General features: G+C 37.3%; 1 pseudogene; it reads left to right on the top strand.

The window, feature by feature from the left end:
- Window positions 1–6,692: 6,692 nt before the first annotated feature.
- Window positions 6,693–17,178, top strand: LOC108295958 (annotated as a pseudogene).
- Window positions 17,179–18,599: the final 1,421 nt, after the last annotated feature.

Here is an 18,599-nt window from a genome sequence, read left to right as displayed (position 1 = left end):
GGCAACCAACAGAATGGGAAAAAATTTTTGCAGTTTATACATCTGACAAAGGGCTGATATCCAGAATTTACAAAGAACTAAACAGATTTACAAGAAAAAAACCAAACAACCCCATTCAAAAGTGGGCAAAGGATATGAACAGATTCTTTACAAAAGGAGAGATACATGAGGCCAACAAACATATGAAAAAGTGCTCATCACCACTGGTCATTAGAGAAATGCAAATCAAAACCACATTGAGATAGCATCTCATGCCAGTTAGAATGGTGATCATTAAAAAATCTGGAGACAACAGATGCTGGAGAGGATGTGGAGAAAGAGGAACACTTTTACGCTCTTGGTGGAAGTGTAAATTAGTTCAACCATTGTGGAAGACAGTGTGGCGATTCCTCAGGGACCTAGAAATAGCAATTCCATTTGACCCAGCAATCCCATTACTTGGTATATATCCAAAGGATTATAAATCGTTCTACTATAAGAACACATGCACACGAATGTTCACTGCAGCACAGTTTACAATAGCAAAGACCTGGAACCAACCCAAATGCCCATCGATGATAGACTGGACCGGGAAAATGTGGCACATATACACAATGGAATATTATGCAGCCAACAAAAACGATGAGTTCGTGTCCTTTGTAGGGACATGGATGAACCTGGAAGCCATCAATCTCAGCAAACTGACACAGGAACAGAAAATCAAACACCGCATGTTCTCACTCATAGGCAGGTGTTGAACAATAAGAACACATGGACACAGGGACGGGAGCACTACACACTGGGGTCTGTTGGAGGGAAATAGGGGAGGGACAGCAAGGGGTGGGGAGTTGGGAGGGGGATGGCATGGGGAGAAATGCCAGATATAGGTGATGGGGGGAAGGCAGCAAATCACACTGCCACGTGTGTACCTATGCAACAATCTTGCATGTTATTCACATGTACCCCAAAATCTAAAATGCAATAAAAATAAAAATAAAAATATAAAAAATAAAAAATTAAATATGGTGATATTAAAACATGCATTCTTTAGGGAAAATATCAGTGATTTGATATAAGAAACACACTTGGCCTTAAGTATCTGAATAATAATTACTTTGCATATGTTACTGTTAGTGTTTCTATAATCCATATTTTAAAATTTTTATTCATATGTTTTTATTTTTAGGAGGAATTTTGTATATTAAAATTGTTTTAATATAACTATACCTACTTAATCAGTAAGTACATATTTCAAAATGATATATTTATTATTTTTCTTGTTCATTTTAATCTTGAGTATATTCCAATTTGGACAATAAATTTCATGGTCACCCTAATAAAAATGTTCTCTTAGAATAAATTGACAACAGTTACAATCTTGGAGCTCCCACGTTTCACATTTCATGCAAAATGTGTTGAAACTCAGATATATGGCTAATATTCTGAGAGAGTGGAGCTGGCTGAATTCATAGGAGTATGACAGACTTTTCTTGGGTAATTACTCTAAACATCAACATTGGCAAAGAAAGAAAGAGGGGGAAGGAATGAGGGCGTGACAAAGGAAAGAGACAGAAAGAGACAGAACATCTGAGACGGAAAGAGTACAAGACAGACACTGCAAAAGAAAGACATACAGAGAGGGAGGGGAAGGGGAGAGGGAGAGGGGAGAGGGAGAGGGGAGGGAGAGGGAAGGGAAGAGGGAAGGGGAGAGGGAGAGGGGAGGGAGAGGGAAGGGAGAAGGCACAGGAGGGAAGGAGGCAGAGGAGAAGCGCCAAGAGATAGAGTTGAAGGAAAGGAAGAAAGGAGGGAGGGAGTGCAACCAAATTCCAGGGAGCGGGGAGGCTCAGCTCCCCTGAGAGGATGTTCTTCCAGGCTCTTGGTCTCTCACTCACCCAGTGAGCAATTAAGTAAATATCGGACCCCAAAGAGTTTTGCAGAAAGTGATTTATTTAGACAGAGGGAAAGAAAAACGTGAAAGAAATAGAAAACAGAAAGAGTAGCTTCCACAATATTGTGGAAGGGGATCCAGACATGGAGTCTGGATGTTGGGGACAGGGACTTTTAACCTGGGAGGAATTCCCGCCCCCTTCAAGTTGTCTGGTCCTATGAAAGGAGTTCCTTTAAACTTCTGCTGGAGTGATTCACCATGCATGCCAAAGTTTTTTGTTTTTTTGCTTTTTGTTTGGTATAAAAATAAAATTCTTTTTAAAAAATATATTTTATTGCGTTTTAGGTTTGGGGGTACATGTGAAGAACATGCAAGATTGTTGCATAGGTACATGCATGGCAATATGGTTTGCTGCCTTCCTCCCCATCACCTATATCTGGCATTTCTCCCCATGTTATCCCTCCCCAACTCCCCACCCCCTGCTGTCCCTCCCCTAGCTCCCTCCCACAGACCCCAGTGTGTGATGCCAAAGTTTCAACGAAGCCCTCCAGTACCCGGAATGAGAGGTGGGGGGTGGGAGGGGGGACAGAAGGGACGGCACTGCGAAGTTCTTGTCTTTGAAACTACGCCCCCTTGTGGACCAAGGAAGAACATACATTCCCTCTGTATGACAGCAAAGACAAATATTGCACTTAAATGATTTGATTCTTTCCTAACAATGATGATTTTATGACAATTTTTAGCCTGAGGCCTTTGGCAAATCATTTTGTTTTCCTGAGCTTCCATTTCTTAAGGTATGAAGTGGGGATAGTAACAATATTTATTCCTCAGTATTTTGTGGATAGAATGTGTGTGAGAGTGTCTTAGCCCATTTGTATTGCTATAAAGAAAAACTTGAGGCTGGGTCATTTATAAGATTTATTCTGTCACAGTTCTGTGGGCCTTACAAGAAGCATGGGACCAGCATCTACCTAGTGAGGGCCTCAGACCACGTCCACTCATGGTGGAAGGTGAAATGGAGCCGACATGTGTAGAGATCATGGTGAGAGAGGAAGCAAGCAAGAGAGGAGAGGAAAGTGCCAGGCTCTTTTTAACAACCAGCTCTTGGGAATAAGAGTGAGAATACACTCATTACCATAGGATGGCACCACTCCATTTATGAGCAGTTCACCCCCATGATCCAAACACCTCCCATTAGAAACCTGCCTCAAACATTAGGGATCAAATTTCAACATGAAATTTAGGGGACAAATTCCAAATTATAGCAAAGAGAATATTTGGTAAACGGAACTGATGACTCTTCTGCTTTTCAGCAGCAGCATCTCTTCAAGAATCAAATAGGGAAGAGCACTTGGGATGGCCGTGGGGTGCCTGGGAAGAAAAATGGAGAGTGTAAACAGGAAGATGGTCCAGGATTCAGACAACCTTCCTAACGAGACCTCTGGTTTGGGGTCTGACCTTTAGGATAGTGCTGGTCATTTTGTGGTAAGCCAGGAATTAGAAGACACTAACTTGTACATTTGTTCACACGTTTTTTCAGATCTCCATCGTCTGCCTCTCCAAGTATGCAGCTCGGCTGCCATTCAGCCCTAGTCTGAACTACAGAACTCAATGCTACCTTTGTGTTACTGAAATGCATCTGTGCGACACCTGATTTTCTCCTCTCTACTCCACGATGTCCATCCTCCCTAAGGTAGCTGATGCAGGCAGAGACCAAGACAGACACACAGCTATAATGCAGGCCAGGTGCTTGGCAGTATTCTGGTTATAAGATCCTACTTACCTGGGTGACTTGTCTTTCAGGCTGCCATTATCATTTCTGTCAGATTTGTAATCTAAGCTTTGTTTGTTCCCCAGGGTTAAGTTGTAGAGTCATGTTAAACCTCTGCTAATTAAATAGTCATGTTGCAATGTTGAATTATTTATTTATTTATTTATTTATTTTATTGCATTTTAGGTTTTGGGGTACATGTGAAGAACGTGCAAGATTGTTGCATAGGTACACACGTGGCAATGTGATTTGCTGCCTTCCTCCCCATCACCTATATCTGGCATTTCTCCCCATGTTATCTCTCCCCAACTCCCCTCCCCCCACTGACCCTCCCCTATTTCCCTCCAACAGACCCCAGTGTGTGGTGCTCCCCTCCCTGTGTCCATGTGTTCTCATTGTTCAACACCCGCCTATGAGTATTTGATCTTCTGCTCCTGTGTCAGTTTGCTGAGAATGATGGCTTCCAGGTTCATCCACATCCCTACAAAGGACACGAACTCATCGTTTTTGATGGCTGCATAATATTCCATGGTGTATATGTGCCACATTTTCCCTGTCCAGTCTATCATCGATGGGTATTTGGGTTGGTTCCAGGTCTTTTCTATTGTAAACTGTGCTGCAGTGAACATTCACGTTCATGTGTCCTTATAGTAGAATGATTCATAATCCTTTGGATATATATCCAGTAATGGGATTGCTGGGTCAAATGGAATTGCTATTTCTAGGTCCTTGAGGAATCGCCACACTGTCTTCCACAATGGTTGAACTAATTTACACTCCCATCAACAGTGTAAAAGTGTTCCTATTTCTCCATAACCTCTCCAGCATCTGTTGTCTCCAGATTTTTTAATGATCGTCATTCTAACTGGCGTGAGATGGTATCTTAAAGTAGTTTTGATTTGCATTTCTCTGATGACCAGTGATGATGAGCATTTTTTCATATGTTTGTTGGCCTCATGTATGTCTTCTTTGGTAAAGTGTCTGTTCATATCCTTTGCCCACTTTTGAATGGGCTTGTTTGTTTTTTTCTTGTAAATCTGTTTTAGTTCTTTGTAAATTCTGNTGATGATGAGCATTTTTTCATATGTTTGTTGGCCTCATGTATGTCTTCTTTTGTAAAGTGTCTGTTCATATCCTTTGCCCACTTTTGAATGGGTTTGTTAGTTTTTTTCTTATAAATCTGTTTTAGTTCTTTGTAAATTCTGGATATCAGCCCTTTGTCAGATGGGTAAACTGCAAAAATTTTTTCCCATTCTGTTGGTTGCTGATTCACTCTGATGACTGTTTCTTTTGCCATGCAGAAGCTGTGGAGTTTGATTAGGTCCCAATGCAAAGAATATTTTTGTTTCAGAGACTTTGGATTTAGAATTGGTTACATTTTACTATGAGGTCTCTACTCCTTCTTTTCAATCCAGCTACCTCCTATACTAGATCCCCAGTGTTCTCCCACAACCAGCATTCATTTTCTGTGCTGTGCCAGTCTTTCCTGATTATCTTAGCAGATGGAGAACTCCTGGTAGTGGAATATCCCCTTAAAGATTCATAATGTTGAGTCTCACCTCAGCCTGGATGAGAACCCCCTTTCCTAACCATCACATTTAGCAAACAGACACAAACAAACAAAATACCATATTGTAACATGCAAAAGGAATGAAGCTAAATTCTTTTACCATATACAAAAATCAACTCAGAATGGACTGAAGTCTAAAATGTAATGCCAAGTCATGAAGTCATGAATCTACTAGATGAAAACATGGGGCAAAAGCTTCATGACATTGGTCTGGGCAATGATTTTCTAGATATGTCCCTAAAAGCACAGTCAACAAAAGCTAAAACAGACAAATGGGATTGCATCAAATTAAAACACTTCTGTGCAACACAGGAAAAAATCAACAGACTGAAAATATTTGCACACCATATATCTGACTAGGGGTTAATATAAAAATACGTAAGGAATCCAACTCAATATCAAGAAAACAAATAACGAAACCTAAAATAGCCAAAGGACCTGAATAGACATTTCTTAAAAAAAGATATACAAATGGCTAACAGGTATAATTTTTAAAATGCTCATCATTAATCAGAAGAATGCAAATCAAAACCACAAGATTTCACCTCATAGAATGGCAATTAATAAGAACACAGATAAATCTTGGTGTGACTGTGAAGGAAAGGGAGCCCTCGTACACTTGACAGGAATGTAAATGATAATGTAGAGCTACTATGGAAAACAGCATGGAGGCTTCTCAAAAGTTAAAATTGTAACTAAGATAGGACTCACGAAACCCACTACCAGATAGATATCCAGAGGAGATGAAGTCAATATGTCGAAGAGACCTGAAATCCTATGGTGACCGCAGTACTATTCACAACAGCCAAGATACAGAAGTAACTTAAGTGTCTATCAATAGATTAATAGAAAAAAATACAGTATATATACATGATAGAATATTATTCATCCATAAAATGAACTCCTGCAACTTGTGACAACATGGATGAATCTGGAGAACATTATGGTAAGTGAAATAAGCCAGTTATACAAAGACAAATACTGCATGATGTCACCAATATGTGGAATCTTAAGAAAGCTGATTACATAGACGTAGAGAGTCAAATGGTAGTTATCAGAAGCTGGGGTGATTAGGGGGTACAGAGGCTTGGGGCATTGTTGGTTCAAAGATACATGTCTACCATTAGAGGGATTATGTTCAAATGATCTCTTGCACAGCATTATGGCTATAGTTAATGACGATGTATTCTTGAAAAATGCCTAAGTATTCTTACCACAAAATACACTATGTAACATCATGATTAACTATATTTAACCATTTCACAATGTATATATCCTTCAAAGCATCCTGTTGTACAAACTAAATACATACAATTTTATGTGTCAATTTAAAAATAGATTAATCTTTTAAAAATCACCATCTATATTGGCTTGAGAATTGCCTAAATCAGAAAGAAAAGGGGAAAAGACTAACTTCATTAAAATCAACCTTACCCACTAATTTAGAGAGTTGAAAACAAGTTGGCAGAAGAACACTCGACAGCATGGGCCTTGGAGTGAACAGTTAGTTTGAATCTGTTATATTCTATCAGCTTGTGTGACTTTGCACAAGTCATTTTTCATCCTGGGTCTAAGGTTTCTTGCCTGTCAACCAAAGATAACATCTAAAGCTACTTCATGGGGTTAACATGAGGGTAAATTGAGATAATCCATCTAAAAACCCCTAGCATAGAACCTGTAAAGAGTAAGTAATCAATCAAGTTAAGTATTCAATAACTGTTAGTATTATAAAGTAACTCATGAAAACATAGTATAAATTATATAATTTACTAAGGTTTCTGAGAGGGCAAATGACTTGCCTAAGACCATGCATGTTAATTCTGAGTTAATTACAGAGCATGAACTTCCACTGGGCATTCATTTCATTTAGCATTTCCTGAAAATCTACTTTGAGCTAGGCACTAAGCTAAGTGCCAGGGATGCAAAGACAAATGAACAAAGTCAATAGCCCCACTGAGCTCATACATTAATAAAGGATGTGAACCGTGTGTGTTAACAATTAAAATCTGTTAAGGGAACTAATAGAAGTACATAAAAGGAACACAATTAGCTAGAGTAATTCTCAGATAGAGTGAGTCTTCACAGAAAAGTTGGTTTAAAGGATGCCAAACAGGCAAAGAGTAGAAAATGGTACCCTAGGAAGAACCAAGAACATGTACAAAGGATTTGCAAAAGATGTGCAAAATGTATCGAGGTCTGAAACTGCATGGTCCTTAGACAAAACCTTAACTTAATTAACTGATTAGATTTGCTGAAGCACAAAGAAAAGGGTGGGAATGGAGGCAGAAACCTGCTGAAATGTTCCCTAGCTCATCCTCTCTCTCTCTTGTGTCACCATGACAGCCTCTATGAGAACTAAAACCAAATCAAAAGTTCCTGGGGAAGTTGGAGGAGACAACTGCTACTGGTAAAAGATATTGTTTGTGAAGCTGCAGTGATAGTTATCTAGGATCTCCCTGCTTAACTGACAGTACTGTCATTTATCCTAAAATCAGCAAGAGGACCCGTAATGAGAAGTCAAAAACCAACTCAAGGCAACACAGAAAGTACACAAGCAACAAAGAGTTGAACCTTGGAACCACTGGAGCTTTTTAAGCAGGAGACTGACATGATCGCAGGCACCTCTTTCATGCACTTAACATGCAATCAAATCCTGTAAGGACTTACGTGATCTAATGATCTTGCTCTCTAGCTTCAAACTCCAATTGCATCTCATATCTTGCCCTCCATGCTTTCCCAATCTCATCTCCTTACAGCTTCATGAACAGACCATTTCTTCCTTGCTTCAGGGTTTTTACCTTTGCTGATCCTTTTTCCCAGAAGGCAAAGTGCTTTGCATGGCTTTCTGCTTCTCATCCTTAGGGTCTCAGGCCTGAATGTGACTAGGTCAGAAAGCCTGTCCCTAACCCAGTAAAAAAGATCACCTCCATACACGTGTCTCCTACATCATATTTTTTTATATATATATAAAACTTACTAATTCTGTAATTATAGTTTTGTGCTTATATATTTTCATGTCTCCCACTGCCTAGTGAGTTTCATGAAAGCAGCAATCATATTAGTCTCACTGGTACTGTATTCCCAGCACCCAGACCAGTGCCTAGCATATTAAGTATTCAAGATACACATTTTGAGAGAAGGAGAGGTAGGATTCAGGTGGCAGTTTTTGTGAGAAGAAAAGAGGTGGAATGAGAGATTTGTATCACCACAGCCTGGTGCTGAAGGCAACTTTTGAGTCTTGCAGAATTGGCCTTGCACCCTACTTCTTCCATATATTATCTGTTTGCTTTCAGGAAAATTGCTTATCTTTTTGGAAACTTCCTCAGATTCCTCATCTCTAAAATAGAAGTAATAACATATACAGAAGGTTTGTATATTGACAAGAGACTATTTAAGTCATCTAGGTACTTGACTACTTTCCCTTTAAACTCCCACCCTTCCAGAGTGCAATCCTAAATCTCAAGGCTCATGCAAGATTGACTCTAGTGGGAAGAAACGAGAGAAAGGAGTCCCCCAAAAGAAAACTGGAGCATGAGGGCAGAACATGAAATAGTCATTTCATTTGGGCCAAACCTGTGAACATTTACTCTATTCTTCAACTTATCTGGAACTGTTAAGTATATCCCTGGGATAAAAGTTGATATGTTAGGGAGGATAATGGAACAATCTCTGCATAGTAACAGTCCATGATTCTGACCCAGGCCATAAACTGATTGAAGAATCCAAACATATGACCCTCCAGCGTCACTCTTACAGCTCAGCTTCCTGCCCTGTTAAACATTACTATTAGTCCGGGACACTCACTTGGGTTCTCCCCAATTTCATTTACTGATTGTAAGATAATGCACCCTGGTAACTGAGCTGGTGCTACCTGATACCAAGGCTACATGGCAGGAAGCAGCATGCATCCCTGCAGCAGCATCCCATTAATCACCTGGACAAGACATTGAGATCAGATGCATTCTCCCTGTTAACAAGCAAACACAAAAGGGGTTATGGGGACATCCACAATCTGACTAGGTGAGTAAAACTGAAAGCAGCTCTGGGTGGGTTATGACACATTTCACCCCCTTCCATTCTTGCTCAAAAGTCTTTATTCACTTGTAATGTTGCCCACGTTGTTCCTGCTTGTCCAAATTTGACAACTCTCATCACTTTCTGAGAGATTTTCTGCCTCTCTAGTGCTGTCTGTGATCACCTGTGATGGAGATGATAAACAATTGCTTCCCTCTTCTCCCCTGGCCCAAAGCTTTACTGCCTCCACCCACAGTAAGTTGTTACAGTCATGAGAAATATATTATTAAACAAAAACAAACAGAAAAATAAAGCAAGAAGCATTGTGACCACAGAACTGTGACTAATAATGGAATTTAGCAAGAAGTCAGCTCTAGTTTCATGAGGCTGCACTAAGAGTTTGGGAACATTTTGCTACTAAAACTCATGATGAATGACTCTAGGAAGAAAGGGTTGCTATTTCTTATGCTTCTTCTCTTTCAGTGTCAGTTTCATTCCCTAGATAATGGGGAGTGGCATGAAGGCATGTGGCAAACTTTCTTTTCACTGACTAAGATAAGCTATCATCATGTCAGTCTGGCAACAGAGGGCTAATGAACTGTGGGTCAATTTGATTTAGAAAGAAAGAGGTATCAGGAGATAATTTTAAATCATTCTACTTTCTCTGTGTTTAGACTGAAACAATTAACTCTTCCAGGAAATTGAGCAAGGTATACCTAGCAATACAAAAAAACTCAATCTCGTGTGTTTGAGCCAGCTCCTTTTTGGTAATATTTTTTTCATATAATTTTAAACCTTTCAGAAAGTCACAAGAATGATTTTTAAAATTCTATTTACCCTTTTCCCAAGTTCAACACTTATTTACATTTTGCTCAGTTTGCTTTATTGTTTGCTTGCTTGTGGAGTGTGTGTGTGTAATTTACCAAACCCTTTGAAGTAAGTTTCATACGACATGCCCCTTTACCTAAATACTCCAGCATGTATTTTCTAAGGACAAGAACAACCACAGTTCAACCATCAAAATCAGGAAATTTACCATTGTTCCATTACTATTGCCTAATCCACAGTTTATATTCAAAATTCTACAATTGTTCCAATAATGTCCTTTAAATGCTTTTTTTATACCCTAGTTCAAAATCCAATTCAGGATTATTCATTGCATTTAGTTGTCCTGAATCTTCAGTTTTGTTAAACTGAAAAATTTCTCAGTTTTTCTCTGGATTTCACAACCTTGACATTTTAAAGAATACAGGCCAATTGTTTTTATAGAGTCCTCCTCAATTTCAGTTTGTCTGCTGTTTATCCAAGATTACATGATGCCTTTTTCCCAGCCAGCATACCACAGAAATTCCACTGGAAAAGATGAGGCAGGCATGGCACTCATAAAGAACCAGTAAGCTAGTTATGATTCCTATCACTCTGAAAGGAAACATCTTCTAACACACAGCAGCTAAGGAAGAGAGGAGCAAGACCTGGGTGGTAAAAATATATCAGGTGAATCCTTGATAGTGGAGCCAAATACACACTAAACTAACATATTTCCTGAACCTGCTTTGATAAAACTAAAAGCAAGTTTCAAAAATATCAAACTGATTACATTTTAAGTGGATTCTAAAACAAACCACAACAATATTTAAAGAAAGAAAAAAACTCAGTATCCAACAATATGAAATTCAGATTTTTTCATCCAATCAAAAGTCACTGGCTAGGCACAGTAGCTCACACCTGTAATCTTTGCACTTTGGGAAGCCAAGGCAGGTGGATCACCTGAGGTCAGAAATTCAAGACCAGCCTGGCAAACATGTGAAACACCATCTCTACTAAAAATACAAAAAATAGCTGGGCATGGTGGTGCACACCTGTAATCTCAGCAACTTGGGAGGCTGAGACAGGAGAATCGCTTGAATACAGGAGGTGACAAAGACTGTCACACACACACACACACACACATACTAACTATGCAAAGAAGCGGAATAATGTGACCTCCAACCAGAAAAAAAAAGAAATAAACTCAGAAATGACATGAAAGAATGTAGCAGAGAAAAGTATTAAACCAGAAATGAAACATCGAAGCCACCAAACTAATTTTTATAGATAATGCAATGTATGAAATTAAAAATTAAAATCAGAAGACCCTGTAGAAGAAAAGGTTGGCAAACCAGAAGATATAGCAATAGAAACTATCCACAGTGAAATAAAGACTAGACAGATTGAGTGAGAGCCCTGTAGACAATATCACACATTCTAACATATGTGCAATTAGAGCCCCTGAATGAGGTTGAGATGGGAAAGCAAAACTATTTGAAAAAAATGACAATTTTTCTCAAACTTCAAGAAAACCATAAACATACAGATCCAAAACAGTCAATAAACCCCAAGCAGAAGAAAACAAATCCTCAACAAGTCGTATCGTAACCAATTTTTTAGAAAACCAATGATAAAGAGATGCAGCCAGAGAAACAAAGACAAGACTGAAAGGAGATTTCACATTAAAACAACTCAAATCATAAGAGAATACAATTACTTCCTTTAAAATGACTGTTAACCTAAAATTCTGTGATATGGTTTCGCTGTGTCCCCACCCAAATCTCATCTTGAATTCTCATGTGTTGTGAGAGGAACCTGGTGGGAGGTAATTGATTGTGGGGGCTGTCTTTCCCATGCTGTTCTCATGATATTGAGTAAGTCTCATGAGATCTGATGATTTTAAAAAGGGGAGTTTCCTTGCACAAGCTCTCTTCTCTTGTCTGCCACCATGAGAGGCATGCCTTTCACCTTCCACCATGATTGTTCATGATTGTAAGGCCTCTCCAGCCATGTAGAGCTGTATTAAACCTTTCTCTTTTGTAAATTTCCCAGTCTCAGGTATGCCTTCATCCACAGCATTAAAACTGATGAATACAGTAAATTGGTACCAGTAGAGTGGGGTAGTTCTGAAGAGATACCCAAAAACGTCGAAGCAACTTTGGAACTGGGTAACTGTGAAGAAGACAGGAAAATGTGGGAACGTTTGGAACTTCCTAGACACTTGTTGAATGGCTTTGCCTAAAATGCTGATAGTGACATGAACAATAAAGTCTAGGCTGAGGAGGTCTCAGATGGAAATGATGAACTTGTTGGGAACTGGAGCAAAGGTGACTTTTGTTATGTTTTACCAAAGAGACTGGCAGCATTTTGCCCCTGTCTAGAGATCTGTGGAACTTTGAAGTTCAGAGAGATGATTTAATTTATGTGGCATAAAAAAATGTATAAGCAGCAAAACATTCAAGAGGTGACTTGGGTGCTGTTAAAAGCATTCAGTTTTAAAAAGGAAACACAGCATCAAAGTTTGGAAAATTTGCAGCTTGATGATACAACAGAAAAAGTCCCATTGTTTGAGGAGAAATTCAAGCCAGCTGCAGAAATTTGCATAGGTAACAGGAAGCTGAATGTTAATCCCCAAGACAATGGGGAAAATGTCTCCAGGGCACGTCAGAGGTCTTCACAGAAGCCCCTCCCATCACAGGCCCAGAGGTTTAGGAGGAAAAAATAGTTTTGTGGGTCAAGCCCAGGGTCCCTCTGCTATGTATAGCCTAGGAACTTGGTGTCCTGTGTCCCAGCCATGCTAGCCATGACTATAAGGTACCAAAGTACAGCTTGTGCTGTTACTTTAAAGGGGTTGGCAGCTTCTACAAGATGTTGAACCTGCAAGTGCACAAAAGTCAAGAATTAAGCTTTGAGAACCTCCACCTAGATTTCAGAAGATGTATGAAAACTCCTGGATGCCCAGGCTGAAGTTTGCTGCATGGGTGGGGTTCTCATGAAGAACCTCTGCTACATCACCTAGTGGAGCTGTGAGAAGTGGGCCACCATCCTCCAAGCCTCAGAATGGTAGATCCACTGACAGCTTGCACTGTGTACCTGGAAAAGCCACAGATACTCAGCACAAGCCTGTGAAAACAACTAAGAGGAAGGCTATACTCTGCAAAGCCACAGGGGCAGAACTGCTCAAGGTCATGGGAGCCCATCTCTTGCATTGGCGTGATCTGGATGTGAGACATGGAGTCAAAGGAGATCATTTTGGAGCTTTATGATTTGACTGCTCTACCAAATTTTGGACTTGCATGAGGCTTGTAGCCTTTTTGTTTTCACCAATTTCTCCATTTAGAATAGTTGTATTTACCTAATGCCTGTACCCCCTTTGTATCCAGGAAGTAACTAACTTACTTTATATTTTATAAGCTCATAGGCCAAAGGGACTTGCCTTGTCTTGGATGAGACTTTGGACTGTGCACTTTTTAGTTAATGGTGAAATGAGTAAAGACTTTGGGCTACTGTTAGGAAGGCATGATTGGTGTTGCAAGTGAGGACATGAGATTTGGGAGGGATCAGGGTTGGAATGATATGGTTTGGCTGTGTCCTCACTCAACTCTCATCTTGAATTCCCATATGTTTCAGGGGGGACCTGGTGGGAGGTAGCTGAATCATGGGGATGGGTCTTTCCCATGCTGTTCTTGTGATAGTGAATAAGTCTCACAAGATCTGATGGTTTTAAAAGGGGAGTTTCCCTGCACAACCTCTCTTCTCTTGTCTGCCACCATGTCAGATGTGCCTTTCACCTTCCCCCATGACCATGAGGCCTCCCCAGCCATGTGGAACTGTAAGGCCATTAAATCTCTTTCTTCTGTAAATTGCCCAATCTTGGGTATGTCTTTAGCATCAGCAAGAAAAACAGACTAATACATTCTACAACCAGTGGAAATCTTCCAAATCAAAGGTAAATTTTTTTTCTGACATAAACAAGCTGAGACAAACCACCACTGAAAGACCAGCACTATTAAAAACACTGAAGGAAGATCTTTAGGCATAAGCAAATGACAGAGGATGCAAACTTGGATCTACACAAAGGAAAGAAGGATTCAGGAAACAGTAAATTCATAGGTAAGTTTAAAGAACATTTTTTTCATTGTTTTAATTCCCCAAAAATATAAATAACTATTCAATGTAATAATAAAATAAACATTGTGGGATTTTATAAATATATGTGTATATATCTATATATATGTATATAGATATGATGATAAAAATAGTATATGTATGCATATTGCCAAGAAGAGTTTTAGTAGAAAGGTACTTTGTAATGTTCTTAAACTGTGTGTGAGGCACACACATTGTGCTGTAATATGTTAAGTACAAGATGAATACTGTAAAGCCTAGAGCAACTACTTAAAATATACCAAAATATATAAATAAATAATCCCAAACAGGAGATAAACTTATAAAAATATTCAGTTTATCTAAAAGAACAGATGAAACAAATAGGAAGCATATGGCAATATGGTAGATTTAAAAGCAATCATAATGATCATGACAAATTTATGGGTTCTAAATATTTTAACAAAAAATAAAGATTTCCAGTTTGTTTGTTTTTATAGAGACATCGTCTCACTATGTTTCTCAGGCTAGCCTCAAACTCACAGCCTTAAGTAATCCTTCTCAGACTCCCAAAGTGCTGGGATTATAGGCACGAGCCATCGGTCCAGACCCCAGATTTTTTTTAAAGAAGACCTCATTGTGTTCTATCTACAGTAGGCCCATTTAAATATAAAGAGAGGCAAATGTAAACAGTAAAAGAATGGAAAGAAAAATATCATATAAACACAAAGGAAAGATGGAGTGGCTATGTTGTCAGATAAACTGAATTTTAAATAAAATAGAATTACCAGTGTTAGAGATCATTTTATGATAATGAAGATGTCATGTATCAGAGGACACAACAATCTAAAAAGTATATTAACTTAAAAACAGAATTTTATAGTCAGGTGCAACTAATAAAACTGAAAGAAGAAAGAGATAAAACTAAAAGTGTATAGCTGGAGAATTAAACACTTTGACTCAATAATTGATAGAAAAAGTAGGCATAAAATCACTATAAATATAGCAGAATTGAACAACACAATCAGCATTTATTGAACACTGTTTGCAACAGATATAATTGTCAAGACATTATTTCAAGAACACACAGAACATTTGCAAAAAAAGACCATATTCTGGGCCATAACACAAGTATCAGTAAACTAAAAGAACTTAAAACAAGTAAATTATCTGATCAAAACATCATTAAATATGAAATCATTAATAGACAAGAACACGAAAAATCCTAATATATTTAAAATTAAATGACATGTATCTAAATAACCCTTGCTCAAAGAAGAAATAAAGGGGAATAAGAGATGAACTGCATGAAAAGGCACACACAACATATTAAAATTTGTCAGATGCAGCTGAAACAGTATTTATAAATTTCATAGCATCAAGTGCTTGTGAAAAGAAGAAACATCTCAAATAAATTATTTAAGATTCAGCATTAAGAAACTATATAAAGTGGATAAATTAAACCCAAAGAAAGGTGAAAGAAAATAAAGAGCAGAAATTAATGAAACAAAACAGACAACACAAAATGAATCAAAAAGCTGTTCTAAAAAATCAATAAACTAGATAAACCTCTAGCAAGACTAATTAAGAAAACAGATAAGAATAAGTGTATACTTATCTTCAAATCCAACAAGAATACTGTATACATTAATTATGTAAAGCTTTTTGTATGTCAATTATACCTCAATAAAGTGGTTTTAAAAAATACAACTTGAGACTTAAATTTAAAGAGGGCTGTCACATAAAATATGAGGCCAATCATTTGAACTGTAAATATTTTAAGACAAAACTAGTATGCTAACACTAAAAAGAATTAGCCGTGAAGACATTTTTAATGCTTAGGGATTTTTTTGTTGTCTTAAAAAATGAAAAAAAAATATGGTCATAAAGCATAGGCTCTATTTCTGATCTGGTCATTGATTTCTTTTATGTTACAGGACACATTTATGTTCTTTTATCTAAAGTGAACGTAATCAAAGTTATGTTTATGTATTCTGCAAGTATCAAAAAGTGTCATTGAATTTTTGCTGCTTCTTTATTGGAGAAACCATGAACTTTGGAGAAAACACCTCAAGGCTCATATCCTGACCACCAATCTTCATTTGTAAAATGTAAATAACAATTAAATAGGGATTGGAAATCAATTAGTGTTAATCAGAAACTTACATATATAGTAAAACCTCGATTTTATTTTAAAAGGTAAATTTAAAAAATTTTTATGGTTACAAAAATAATTATATTCCATTCCTTAGGACTATATAAAGTAAAAATAAAAATCTTTAATGCTTACATATTATTTTGTGAAAAAATAAGTAAAAATTAAAGAACACCATCACCCTAAAAAAGAAGATACAAATTACCAATATCATTAGGAGGAACAAGGACATCACTACAAATCCTACATACATTATAAAGGGAATCTATGAACAATTTTATGAAAATAAGTCCAATAACTTGATGAAACTGACAAATTCTTTGAAAGACACAAAACTACCAAAGTTCAACACAAAATAAATAGGTAACCTGAAAAGCCTTGTATCTATTAAAAAACTGAATCCATAATTTTTAAATTTCCCATAAGAAAGCTCCAAGCACAGGTGGCTTCACTGGAAAATTTTTTAAGACATGTAAAAATAAATAATGACACTCTTCCCACCATCTTGGCTCCTGTGGAGGCCTGCTGGGAAGAGGGCTTCTGAAAGGAACTATTGTCTGGAAGGTTGTGTGGTCCAAGACCATTTTTGCTGGCTATAAGTGGGGTCTCCAGAACCAAAGACAGCACATAGGTCTTCTTAAAATTGAAGGTGTGTCTGCTGGAGATGAAACAGATTTCTATTTGGGCAAAAGATGCACTTATATATACAAAGCAAAGAACAACACAGTGACTCCTGGTGGCAAACAAAACAAAACAGAGTAATCTGGGGAAAGGTAACTCAGCCCACAGAACACAGTGGCATGGTTCATGCCAAATTCTGAAGCAATCTTCCTGCTAAGGCTATTGGACACAGAATCTGAGTGATGCTGTACCCCTCAGGGATGTAAACTAATGCAAAGTCCATAAATAAAATGTGGATTTGGGCTCTTGTAAAATAAATAAATAAATAAAATAATGACAATTTTATATAAATTCTTCCAGAAAGTACAATAGTGGGGAACCCTTCCCATCTCATTGATGAGACCTGCATTGTATTGACACTAAAACCAAAAAAACAAATTACAAGTAAAGGAAAATACCAAACAATATCTATTATGGACATAGACGCAAAAATCTTTAACAAAAATTTAACAAATCAAACCTAGTAATATACAAAATGGATACTACATTATTAAGATTAATTCCAATAATTCAAGGTGAGTTTAACATTTGCAAATCTATAAATATAATTCTTCATTTTAAGAGTCTTTAAAAGAAAACACATATGAAAACCCCAATAGCCATAAAATGGATTTAACAAAATTCAATGTTTATTCCTGATTTTTTATATTTATCAAATTGGGAATAAAAGGGAACTTTGTCAATATGAAAAAGGACATCTAAAAATAATGTGCAGGTAACATTACACTTAATGGAAGAGACTGAATACTGTCCCTCTTAGATAAAGAACAATTCAAGAATGCCTGCTCCAATGATTTTCATTCAACATTATACTGTATATCATGGCCAGTGCAATAAAAGAATAAAAAGATACAGACTAGAAAAGAATCACAACTATCTTTATTTACAGAGGATATCAACATCTATGTAGAAAACCTTAAGGAGTCTACAAAAAGGCTCCTAGAAATGATATGTGAGTTTAACATTGTAGGATACTGGGCCAATATATAAAACTCAATTATTTATTTCCATAGATTAGCCTCAAATATCTAATACAGTAATATCAGTAAGCAAATCAATTTTATCTTTAGTATATTGGTTGCAAGACAAAACTATTAAAAAAGAACTATAGCTACAATAATTTTTTCACAGATACAAATAAGATGTAAATTGTGACATAAAAACATGAAATATGGTGGAATGAAACATGAAATATGGTGGAAGAGGAAGTAAAACTGTAGAAATTGTATATGTGATCAAAATTAAGTTGTTATCAGCTGAACACAGTCTAAGATGTTTTATGTAAGCCTCAGGATAATCACAAAGCAAAAACGTAGAGTAGACTCACAAAAGATTTTTTAAGCAATCAAAGCATACCGCTATAAAAAACATAAAACCATAAAGGAAAAAAAACAGAGAAAGAAGGATCAAAGGATTTACAGCAGAATGAGAAACAAATTTAAAAATTTCACTAGTGAGTTCTTACTGATCAATAATTATGTTGAATATAAATGGATTAAATTATTCAAACAGAAGGTATAGATTGGCTGAGTAAATAAAAAATATGACTCAACTATATCTTGTCTGCAAAGACTCACCTCACTTTAAAGATTACTTATACACTGAAAAGTATGCCAAAAAGGTTATT

The sequence above is a fragment of the Cebus imitator genome, unplaced genomic scaffold (assembly GCF_001604975.1).
Source record: "Cebus imitator isolate Cc_AM_T3 unplaced genomic scaffold, Cebus_imitator-1.0 Scaffold670, whole genome shotgun sequence".
Lineage (NCBI taxonomy): Eukaryota > Metazoa > Chordata > Mammalia > Primates > Cebidae > Cebus > Cebus imitator.
The sequence above is the reverse complement of the archived record's forward strand: the minus strand, read 5'-3'. Positions and strand labels throughout refer to the sequence as shown.